The sequence below is a fragment of the Meleagris gallopavo genome, chromosome 1, assembly GCF_000146605.3.
Source record: "Meleagris gallopavo isolate NT-WF06-2002-E0010 breed Aviagen turkey brand Nicholas breeding stock chromosome 1, Turkey_5.1, whole genome shotgun sequence".
Lineage (NCBI taxonomy): Eukaryota > Metazoa > Chordata > Aves > Galliformes > Phasianidae > Meleagris > Meleagris gallopavo.
In genome coordinates, this window is record NC_015011.2 from 96,619,892 (window position 1) to 96,632,575 (window position 12,684).

Below are 12,684 nucleotides of genomic sequence, written 5' to 3' on the forward strand. Positions count from 1 at the left end.
AGAGTGGAACAGCATTTTTGCTCTTTTTGCAGCTGGCCTAATCATTATATTTTTGTATTTATAATATAAAGGAAAAAGAGTTGGAGGAACTCGCCAAAACTACTGCAGTTTCTTTTCATGGTTGGTGTGTCTTTTGAAGACAAAAAGGTAATCTGGAAATAAATATTGCTGAAATCTAGCTTCAAGAGTTCTAAATAAATCTAACAAAAAGTGGGATTAAGTCCTCTTCCTCATTATTGCTTGTCGATTAATTTGAGACAGCATCTGGTAAGCACTCTAAGAACTTTTGCACTGTGGTCTTCTTCTCTCCTTCCTACCCAGCTTTTTATTCAGTTCAAATGAGAGCTGAAACACAAAAAAGACGAGGCAAAGAGCCTGATTACGGGCTCCTCCATCCCTGGACTTGAAACACTTGAACTAGTGGTTTGGTTAGCCAAGCCTGCAGTGCCTGGAGGAGACCTGGGCTTTCAGGAAGATTGTGCTGCGTAGCTCCTACAAATCCAATGAAAGTGGAGTGGTGGAGCCAAACTCCAGTTTTAGAAATACCTAGATTGCTATGAAAGCAATGCCTCCTATTTATTTCCATGAAAACTACAACAGATACAAAGAACACAATAATGCTGTTTGACAAAGCAAGTTCTCAGTTTCAAAACACAGTTTTTCAAAATAGTTGCCATCAGTAGATACCCTGTTCCATCGATGAACATGAGCCTGCAAGTCATGCTCACAAAAATCTGCACAGCCATCTGGAATGTGGCTTGTCTTTCCCATTACTGTTGCCAATGCTGAAACTACACCATCCACCATCTCAGTGTATTTACATCCACTATTTGATCTCCATAAATGTTCAGCAAGCGTCAGTGAATGTCAGTGGGTAAAATTTCTTCCACACGGAGGAATTCAGTGACACACCTTCGCTTCACACACATTTCCATGTCAGATACTTTGTCAGACTGTCCCTCTGCTGCCATCTGTCATAGGGCAACAAAATGGAATGGAATATTGGTGGAAAGGTCCAACCTCTACTGCCATACCAACATCCACCTCTGACATTTTGGGCCAACATAACAAAATAGGAGGCATTGTTTTTGGATCAGCCCTTGTACATAGTCCTTGGCTGAGCATAACATTGTTTTTTGTAGGGTATAAGCATTTCTAAGTAAAATTCTCCATAGGGGATGTGTCTGGATTGCAAAGAGAAGTAGCCCATAATTACTGGACAGTGTGATGAGACTTGTTGCAAGGGGAGCAGTTCACAAGTGTGAGATGTATTTAGCATAGTAAGGGAAAACCTGTGTTAGGCTTTGAATCTTCTGTGATAAGCCTCACATTCCCTTGTCAGAGTCTATCATGTCACCTTTTAAAAAGTTGCTAAATGTGCTTTATTCTTTTTGTTCTGCTTCACAATTAAAACTAAATCATCCTGCAGAGGGTTGTCCATTTTGTCAGAAGTTGGCAGGTTTGAAAGCAAAAAGTGGTAATACAAAAGTGACTCATCTTTGAAGACATATTTTCTTTTGATAGTTAGATAACAGTAGAATAATGAAGCATTTCAGAATATTTATGTAGTGCAGCATATTATTAAGCCACAAATATAGTCTAATTTCAAAAGACAAAAATTAGGATGCTTTAAATCCCCCAGTTTGTAGTCTGTTTTGTATGTCATAAGTTGACAGCTGTAAATCAGAAAGAAGACTGACATGCTCCTGGCAAGGAATAGGTATGTGTGAGCAAGAACTTCCTGTGAGATATTGACCTGGTCACAGTCAGCTGCTCTGAAATTTGTTGTTTATGTAATCTGTCTAATATGTCTAAGGAGCAGCGTATCAGAATCAATCCATCCAAATGCCTTTGGAAGATCAATAAAAGGATAATAAATTCAATAACTCTCTGTGATCTTCTCTAGTGTGAAGCTATGGGGGAAGTCTTGCACAGTAAAAAGATTAATTCTAGTACACATATGGTAAAGTGACAAATGCACTGGGCCAGATCTATGGCTGGTGCAAAATACATTTCAAATTCATTCTGAAGCTTTATTTTCTATAATAATCTGCTCTCGAAAAACAAATGTCTACAAATGGAAATTGCTGAAGACATTTTCTAAAGAGAAATAAACTTGAAGATTGCAGGTAGAGATTCCTGCCCCCATTTGTATTTATTTATTTATTTATTTATTGCTTTTGTGAATTTCCTACTTAATTTCTTTTTAGTAAAAAGAAACATCTCTTGTCTATGATACTGTTTTAAATTATAAACTACGGCAATTATAACAATAAAAAAATAGGAAGGCCCTTCACAGGCTGGATTGCTTAGCTGAGGCCAATTGTGTGAACTGTAATAAGACTAGCTGCCGGGTCCTGCACTTTGGTCACAACAGCCCCATTCAGTGCTACAAGCTTGAGGCAGAGTGGCTGGAAAGATGCGGGGAGGACAAGGATCTGGAGGTATTAGGCAACATTAGTGACAGCTGGCTGTAACAAATAAGCCAGCAGTGTGCCCAGATGGACAAGAAGGCCAACAGCATCCTGGCTTGGATCAGAAATAGTGAGGCAGGACTAAGGAATAGATTGGCTCCCTGTACTTGGCCCTGGTGAGGCCACACCTTGAGTACTGTGTTGACTTTTGGGCCCCTCACTACAAGAAAGACATTGAGGCCCTGGAGCACGTCCAGAGAAGGGCAGTGAAACTGGCAAAGGGTCTGGAGCACAAGTCTTATGAGGAGTGGCTGAGGGAGCTGGGATTGTTCAATCTGGAGAAGAGAAGGCTCAGGGGAGACCTAATCACTCTCTATAATGACCTGAAAGGAGATTGTAGCAAGGTAAGTGTTGGCCTCTTCTCCCAGGTAAGTAGTGATAGGACAACAGGCACTGGCTTTAAATCGCCCCAGGGGGAGGTTTAGGTTGGATATTAGGAAAAACGTTTTCTCACAATGAGAGCTAATGCGTTGGAACAGGCTGCCCAGGGAGATGGTGGAGTCACCATCCCTGAAGGTTTTTAAAAAAACGTGTAGATGTGACATTTGGGGATGTGGTTAGTGGGCATGGTGGGGATGAGTCAGCAATTGGTCTAGATGATATTAGAGGTCTTTTCCAACCTTAATTATTTGATTCTATGATTCTAAATAAAAAGGCTGCAGACCTTTATATGTATTTGGATAACGTATTTGGATAATTAGTTTCCTTAACAGACTAGCAACACTGTGGGAAGGGAAAAAAAGCCCCAAACCTTTGTTTGGTCAAAGCCCTGGGAATTAATTTCTTTTTTTTTTTTTTTATTTTTTTTTTTTTTCATTATATTGTGGTAGGTATTGAATTGAGTATATCATCTAGAGATGATGTCACATATGGTTTATTTCCAGTTGTCACACTAGCTCAAACAAGTTTAGAAAAGAATCCTAGCACTTCAGTTTTTGACTGAATGACATGAGAGAAGTGACCTTTCTCATGGTGTATGGACACATCAAGGAAATATTTACCCATGTTTGAAAACCTCACAATTCTATTTATAAGATCCATTCTAAAAATGTTCAAAGATCTGTGGACTGGTTGCATCTTCTCAGATCAACTCCAGAGGCTTTGAAGGTCAGGAATAGCACTTTAGCCATCTAGATCTTGTTCAGTGAAATAAATATTTATTTGAAAATAAGGAAAAGAATGTGTAAAGAGTTGAAGTTTCAAATTACAAAGATGAAAGCAGATCCAGCATTAATTCACATAAAACGTTATTTTCACAGTCTGCTAAATTGTAACATTTGAGTTACAGATTTTTTAGAACTCTGGAGAATGACTTTTATTATGTTTTAAACATTCCTACATTTTTAGTGCACAAAAATCTGACCATACCTTAACATCAAACAGAATACTCTTGATCCTCTTTGTTCATATCACCTTACCATCATAATACCTGTCTTTCATGAATCTAGTTAAGGAGAACTTTATTTTGAAATGAACCAGCTGATGGAATTCAAGTACCCTGTTCCTCCAGTTAGTGATGTTTCATTCCTCAGAAATACAGGCTTTACTAGGTGGCTTGTTGCACTGTTATAAATTCAGGGCAACAGTCCTCATCTTGACGGGTGTTCTTTCTGGGAGTAAGCTAAACAAATTAAGAGTCTGGTTTTAATAAGATTAAGTATTTTTAAGCAAATTCAGCAACATAATGGATTCTGGATGAAACGAAAATGGATTTCAGGGAATCATACTGGTGAAATAAGGAAGTAGGAAAAAAATACTTGTAAACTTAGTGACTCACTTCTTTGGTCAGTTGGTAGTTACATATTCAGTTGTCTTCAAAGGAGAACTGAGATGACACTACCCAAGTACTTTTGAAGATTTTATTGAATTACTGTAATAGTTTTAAATATAAAACTTCAGAATTAAGAAGAGAGTGTTTCAGATTCTGTTTTCCTCTTGAGAAAGAAAAAAAAAAAAGGCAATTGGAAAATAATAAATGAAAAAAATACCAGGATGTAGTCTTTTGTGATTTGAAAGGAGGAAGGAGAAGATAACACCTTGGTTCTTTTTCTGTATTTCATGAGCTCAGAACTTATTTTTGTTCTCCTACTTTCCTCACCAGACTGAAAATTATCTGCTATCAAGGCTCTGAATTCTGAAGGAGTATTTTATCAAAATGTTGCACCAAGTGAATATAGTAGTAGCATGAAAGCAAGTACTGGAACATTTCCTTTTATCCACTGAAGAGACACCAATTTAAGATGGTTAGACTATTAGCATATCTACTTTCAGAAATAACCAAAGATGGCTCAGAAAATGTTTTCTTTAGCTTATTAATAGTAAAATAGGATGTTGAGGGTTTCTTGTAGCACGTGGCCAAACACTGAATAAACTACATTCAGACTAGTACTGCTTTGCCTGCTGCACATTTTTTTAGGCTAGCGGTTCTTTCGCATCATTACAGTCCTACATATCTATACAAGTCTTTTAGGATAAGATAAGGTAGCACTAATGGAAATTAAATTGTTTATGGTGGTGTAGAAATAAAAATTATTTCTGATCAGTGGCACAGTTTAATTTCAAGACCATCCCCTCCCTGTGAGTGTTATGTCCTAGGTGGAATGGACAAATTCATCTGGTGGGTTGCCCCATACAAAAAATGTGACTTGGAGATGATCTATTTGAGGGGTCCTTGTAGGCAATATGTTTTTAATGCTCACAGTGAATAAAATAGATAAATAATGAAGCCAACTGAAGCAGGGAAGCATGGTGCTTCCTGTAACAAATTCTTATTCAGAAGCTTCATCCTAAGTGGACAAAGATCAGATATCAACAGACTAAATTTATGCTGTCACTCCCTGTCAACTCATTCTGAAGCTGGAATGGGATCACACTGAAGTGGTGAAGTATTGACAGTCCAAGGTCCACTAACAGTACATAATATTTGCAGTTTGTGTAGAAAGAAAAAGCTCATTTCTACTTCAACAGATTTTTTTTTCTGAGTAGGATCTCTCCTGTTGAGCTTTTTTTTTTTTTAGTGTCAAATAGTCATGAAAGATTGAGGTTGATACTTATATAAATAGTGAAACAAAAATCGTAGTGACAAATACTATTCTTAGTTGTAGATGTCATAAAATCACTTATGCTCAAATATTTTGAATGTTGTGAATCTTTATAGCCATTTGTTGGGTATTTGCTGCAACTCTTGGAACAAGAGAAGAGCATTATGTTCAGCCAGTGATGACTTCAGTAGTGTATTCAATGTCTTTTTCAGAGTATCCACTTTTCCTGTTTGTCTCAATTTTTTGGGCAGACCTGTGATCTTCCTTTATTTTTTGAACACTTCAAAGAAAGAAGAGTAGCTTCGATTTCTTCAGGTGCTGCTCTGGTGATTGTCTGAAAATGTGTGGTCCTCAGAATGTGGTATTGGGTTTTCATTTTTGGAAAACAAGAAATAATACAGGTCTGGGTCACTATAATGTTTCATTTGAGTGCTTGGCTACGAGCAGAACAATACAATATCTAACATTTAGAAAATGGTTCAATTTCTAGAGTTCTTAGGCAAATTTTGGAGATTTTATTTATCTACGCATGTTTTACTCTTTTCCCTCAATAGTGGAAGGCAGCAGAACATTAATATTTTGTGGTAATTCTTTCTATTGCACTTGGCTTAAATTCTCGTGTTCTATCCAAGAAAAAACTGTGATGGCATTTAACATGTAATATCTCAGTATCATGGGATTTGTTCTTGATATTGCTCTGTTGTCTCTCACTGAGTTTTGATTTGTTTTGTTAAGGAATAAAAATTTTGATTTCCATTGTAACTCTGCTCGTGACCCTCAATAAAGTGATGATTTCAGTTAGGTGTGCTATAGTTCCTTATCAAAGAGTTACACTTTATAATGTTGAACATACCTTTTATTTTCTTATTTGATAAATTTTGATTATTTGTCTTTATAATCTGTATATTAAATCCCATGTTTGCTGAGCTATGAAGTGAAATGTGGTGCTGTTACTTTTTCATCATATTCAAAGTAGATCTGATCTGAATTCTTCGACAAAGATGAAGTTGCATGAGGTATTCTTCATCAATGTTTATACACTGAAAGCTCTGAAATTTTTAGGACAGTAGTACATGTTTCAAGTTACTCTCCTATGCCTCTTATAAAGATTGAATATCACTGTGAAAGTATGTGAAGGAGAAAGTCATACTGTGGTACAATTGCTGAGTTTCGTATTGAATGGCTATAATGTGAAGGATTAACATTTAAATTTATTTTATAAGCTTCACGACAAAACCAACAATGCGAGTGCCTGCCTGTATTAAAATCTATATCTTAAGGGTTAACTATACAACACAAAAAATAGTTAAAACTCAGTACTTTTAACTGTGTATGGCTTTGCCTATGGGGATTTCTGTGAATGCTAATAAAGAAAACCAATTAGAAACATGCCAAACTTGTTTTCTTCTTTGGGCCTGCTCATCTATAGTATATGCAGAGTTGACATTTTGAACCATGGGTCTCTTGAGGTTTAGTTTTGTAATCATATATGTATCCATACCTAGAAATGATAAACACGTAGACTAGACATAATTCAACACTCAAGGTTAACGAAAAGGATGGATAATATACCGGGATCAATTGCCTTGTAGTTTTGCATAGCTATTGCTATGCTTGTATTACTTCCAATTAAAAAAGTAAATTTGCCTTGGAAAAATAACTACTTAATCATTAGAAGCATCAATTATAAAGAAAATACATTTGCGTTTTGGAGTTTTACGTCTTAGTACAAAATGTAGAAAATGTCTTCAGTTGCTAAAAAATCTTTCAGACTCCAAAAACCTGTTACACTTTCTTATTGCCTTAAAATGATACACTTCAACTGTGATCTGCATAATCTGTGTTGGTTAAATAGAGTCCTAGTGACGTTCTGCTACTCCAGACAAAAAGGGTAATGGATATATGAAGTCATTGATGTTTTGTGCAATGCAAGATTAAATTGATCTTTTGTAAATTTGATTGCCACTCTATTGAAGTTATGTATGCTTACAGAGTATCTTGAATTTGGCTCAAAATTGGCTGATGACTGGAAAAGAGAATACGTGAAGAAATATATATATGTATAATGGGATTTATATTATTTGTGATCTCCATTTATTCTTCAATAATCAAATCTGTCTTCACTTATCCTTTCTATGTGTGTTCATATCGCATGTTTACAAGACATGCAAATTTAGGAGTAAAAGTCCACTTCCACTTTGGCTATGCTTTTTCAGAAAAATTAATGAAATTCCAGTAATGTAACTTTCACTTCAACATATATAGACATCCTTAGATCATCTATATCTAACTCTATAATGCTTAACTTCACACTTTTGCAGTTCCTATATATTGTGTAATTTTTAACGCGGTTTTCAAGATTCTGTTGTATATTAGGTACCTTGCAAATACAAGAAAGCTCATACATGCAAGTAACAGTATCCATACATATAAATGGTAAAAATTTGTCAAATATAAGCCTTTTATGATATTGGATCATAAAAGATTATTGACGGTGATGATGCAGAAACCGTAAAAAAAAAAGCTTGAATTCTATATGTCAAATTGAGTTTTTAAAGTTAGGAGTAGTGGAGGTTTTCTGACCTTTTAAAAAAAAAAAAAAATCTCTTCTTTTTTTCCTTGTTGAGCAGGGCAAATTTGAGAAAGATGAACTGAACAACAATAATCTCAGAATTTTATGGAGTCATTGTTTCTGAGCAAACTGTGCATTGTCTTTATATTACAGGCCTGGAAAGTAACATTTTCTGTAGATGTCAGCTTCTGTCTGGTGTGATGGTCCATTCCTCTGGTGACGTCACATGCAGCACTGAGTAATACTGATAAAATGGAAGAGGTCTCTTAGAATAAGGTATGTTTCTTTCTTTTCCATGAGATTCGAGTTACTTTTCTATCTAATGTAAATTAAGACAAAAAAGTATTTAAATCTTCTAAAATTTGGAGAAATACCTGACCTCACAACTATTACTGCCATTGATTATACTTCTAAAATTATCAGCAGAAAGTACACTCAAGGTACCTTGATAGCACTGCAGCAGAACTCACCATTCATTATCAGCAGCAGAACCTGGAAAGAAAGGATATTGTTAGATTCCTATAATTGGCTTTGAAAAAAATGAGTGTCTAAAATATCAATGGTTTATATAGTGGGAAGAATTCATATAATTCTATAACAGGATTGTAGTTTTCAAGACCATTGCATTAGTAACAGTAGAAGCAAGTACACATGGTCATTCTTACCTTGGTGCTGCAAAAAAAAATATTAGAGCAAAATGGAGCTGAGAAACAAAAGACAATACATATGAAAGACTTAGAATTGAGAACACAATGGAAGAGACTTGCTTGGAGAGGACTCCTTGGTGAAAAACTCAGAAGGGCTATAGGGTAATTGCAGAAGTATGACAATGGAAGGGACAGTTATGAAATTATTGTTAGATCCATAATTTGCTTCGCACTGATTTGTCATCTGTAATAGCTTCCTATTTGTTGGTTTCTACCAAGCAGAGCTGCTAACACTTCAAAGTGTTATACTGGGCTCTAATGTTCTATGAGGTTTTGTTAGTCTCACAGTAATTTTCTAAAGCATTCTTGGGATGTTGTGGTTGTTACCTGTGACTGAAATTATACTCTGTAGTTCCTAAGAATGTGTTATTAGAAATAATATATCTTAATTAACACTCTGTAATCAATGTTTTTCTTAATAGAATGGTTTAATGAGAGAGTGATTTTGAGAAATGTTTTCCTATGTGCTCACATCATTTCTGGTCAAAGTGCAGTGCAATGAATAGACACTGCCTAAGGGCATTGGTTCTAGTTTACTATTTTCTCACTGGAAAAGACATATTGAGGTGAGAGTATGTTACTTAAACATGGGACTGGTAAATACGACACACAACCTGCAATAGATCCGTGACCATCTGGAGCAGCAGCTGAGCCCCTGGCAGGATACCCCAGAGCATGCAAAATGCACGAGTTGCCTGTGCTTGTCAGTCCTATCTTGTATATTAGATTTCTATTGCAAGAAAACTTAAAAGCTAAACAGATTTAGTTAGGATTGTGGCAGACAGTAATCCTAGACTCAGAGGTGACCTAGGCAATATAAACTACATGTTGTAAGTGGGGGTACCTGGAGACCTGCAAAGAAAAAGCATTGAAATGAAGCAACTAAAACAACCACTAGGAAGATGTAAGACAGTAGGGGGCTTAATTTATCTTATTTTCCATTGATTGCTTTTCCTACTTCTCTATTCTTCATGGGCAAGCAATTCACCCCTTTCAAGTGAACGACATTTTTTCTGAGTTGTCCTGCCATTCATTATTTCACAAGAAGAAATGTATTAATTGCTCTATGCTGTAATGCATTCCCTCATTGTGTACCAAGTGTAAGGGAAAATATTGCGGTTGGTATCTGACATGTGGAACTAATTTGCCTCTGTTGGAGTTCAGGGAGAGGTCTTGGCTATTACTGTGGAAGAAAACATTATGAATTATAGGCACCTCACTTCATGATACTTCATTTATAGTTTCCATTTGTGATGATATACTATGAATAAAATATGGGGATGATATCTGGCCCCACTGCGATCAGTGTGTAAGGGGGGTTCCCTTAACTTCAGCTAGGCCATGACCCTAGGAATATCTGCTGGCTCCTGGTGAAGGATTTGTTCTATTCATGCCCCAAACTAGACCTCCTCTGAGGACTTAGTTTTTAATATTACTACCAAATCTGCTTCTTAGGTAGTAATTCTCTGTTATTGAAGTTTATTTGTTCTTGATTTGAGGGATCCTATGCTCAGAGAAAAATACATTTCCATATCTTTGTTTTTCTATACTTAAATATGATGGTATTGTTAGAGATAATTGTAGACCAACACTCAGGAAATAATATATGATAAAAAGAGAGAAAGGATTTCAGAATTATTTCCCAAAGGATAGGGTGGCAAACCAACAGGTAAATACAGTACAAACAAGGCTGAACTCTGAGAGGAAACAATAGATATTTTAATAGCTCTTTAATATCACCAGTATCTGTGATCACAAACTCTTCTTATGAGACTATCGTTGCTTTTTCTTTGCTAACTGTTCTTGATTTGATAAACTTGTTTTTACTCCATGAATAGAAACAGTTAGTAAGGATAAATTTTTTGCTTTAGTAACAGACTCTCTCACACTACTATTATTGGAACATGAATCATCTACAGGTCATTCACACCTTACAAAACATTCATACTTTCTTATAGTGTCACTCTAGTGAGTTGTTAGAGATCTTTAGGATGCTAATGCTGTATGCATGTATATTAAAATAATGAAGTAAAAAATTAATCTTGCTAGTTTCTATTACTTTTTCATCAACGTACATCACTGTTAAGCCTTTACTTTTTTAATTAACTTGACAAAATATACCACTTATTCAACTGGAAGAATACCAAGAACAAGACCCCACTGTTCTCAACACAGTTGTCCTAGATTTTCAAAGTGTTTGAAGCACTCTGGAGGTAGATGATCTTAAGCTAATTTGTAAAGGATCCAATATAAATAAATCTATTTTATACAAGATTTCATACTTATAAGAATGCACAACTGGGGGGGGGAGGGAAGATTTGGTGCAATTTGTAACTTGAAGAACATAATACATTTGACTCCTCTTTCTGTATAACACAAAGAGTTCATATGTTGCACAATGTTCATTTTTAATTAAACATTTTATCATTGCACAGCCTTTTATTGACATTCCTCATAATAGAGCTGATAAGATCTTGACCTACTCTTCAATAAAGCAATGTATAACTCAATATTCTGGCACACACTGTTCCCTTTAGAATTAAACCCATTATTTTATGATTTAATTTAAAAATTTCATGTACTTTTATTCACATTTATTTACTTTATCTTCTCAGATTTATACTCTTGTTCAAATTGTGAGATTTGGTTGCAACCGTTATTTGGACTATTACTTTTTGTTTGATCTTTTAGCTAGCTGAACATTTTACATTTTATTGAGTTTTTCCTCCTTTCCATCTTTTAAAAATTTGCTATAAAAAGTGATTTATCACGTAATCTTGTTTCCTACTGTACCTATTAATTCCAGTTGTGGTTAGTAGCACTAACTTCACTCATGATTGCCTTAATCATATGGATGGAGTTTCTGCTATCACAGGAACTCTTTCAGGTAGTAAATGAGAATAGATCTCTGAAGATATTCCCAAAGATGAATTTCACATTTGATCCCTGTCAATAACCTTACAGAGCTCTGTGATAAAGCTGCCCAGGATCGTGTCTTTAGCAGTACTGATATAACATCCCTGTAGCTTGGCTGGGTTTCCTCCAGCAGAGCTGTGGCAAGGAAGTGGGAGCTGATTCTTTCATTTGGTAGTGGCTGCTGTGGCGCCTGCTGACCCACGAGGAAGCTGGAGTCAGATCAGAAGTTGGCCAAAGCACAAGGTGTGGAGGAAGTAAGATCACAGTTCTTTTCCAGTGTCTGCTGCCTCCAACAGTAAGTTTATCACGTCACAAGTTATAGTATTCCACTGCATTTAGTAATCAAGATGAGATGATCCCCATATAAGATGAGCATCCACCGAACTCACCTAAATAGGATTTCCATGTAGAAGATGCAACATCTGTCGTCTTGCTGACCATCAGGTGTTGCAGGACCCATTTTCTCAATAATCTCCTAACCTCTTGCAGTATCTGCTCTCTCAAGTGATAACCACTCAACTACCCTACACTTTTTCATGCTTCAGAAAACCTTCACTGGATATTTGTTGTTTGTCCTTGTCTTTGTATTCCTGATCTATCACTGTTCGCTATAAATGTGTATTGATTTTAGCTGAAAATTCTGAGATAATTTAATGAACTAATTTGAAAATACTTTATGTAATATATCACAGACAAGGCAGAAATGCCTTGCACTTTTGAAGAGTTTTTTTGGTTGTTTCCCCCCCTTCCCCCAAGCTGGAGAACACTGACCTTAACTACTGAAGATACATTCCTTACACTCTCTCAGATTTTCAGTCTCACTTTGTCATCATAGCAGAAATTAAAAATCACATAGGGCATCTGAGTGTGCCACATGGGAATACTGCAAAATTAGACCTCTCAACAATTTTTATTGTCAGCAAGTCTCAGATCCTTAAGGATCTAAGTAAATATTAAAGATTTTGAACTGATGT

General features: G+C 35.9%; 1 long non-coding RNA gene across 1 annotated transcript in view; it reads left to right on the forward strand.

Annotated features, from left to right (window-relative positions):
* Positions 1 to 12,684, forward strand: part of LOC104913987 — a 232,537-nt gene that overhangs the window by 41,757 nt on the left and 178,096 nt on the right. Inside the window, exon 2 of the long non-coding RNA XR_795754.3 lies at positions 8,241 to 8,363. This is a non-coding gene — a long non-coding RNA (uncharacterized LOC104913987). The remainder of the gene's footprint in view (positions 1 to 8,240; positions 8,364 to 12,684) is intronic.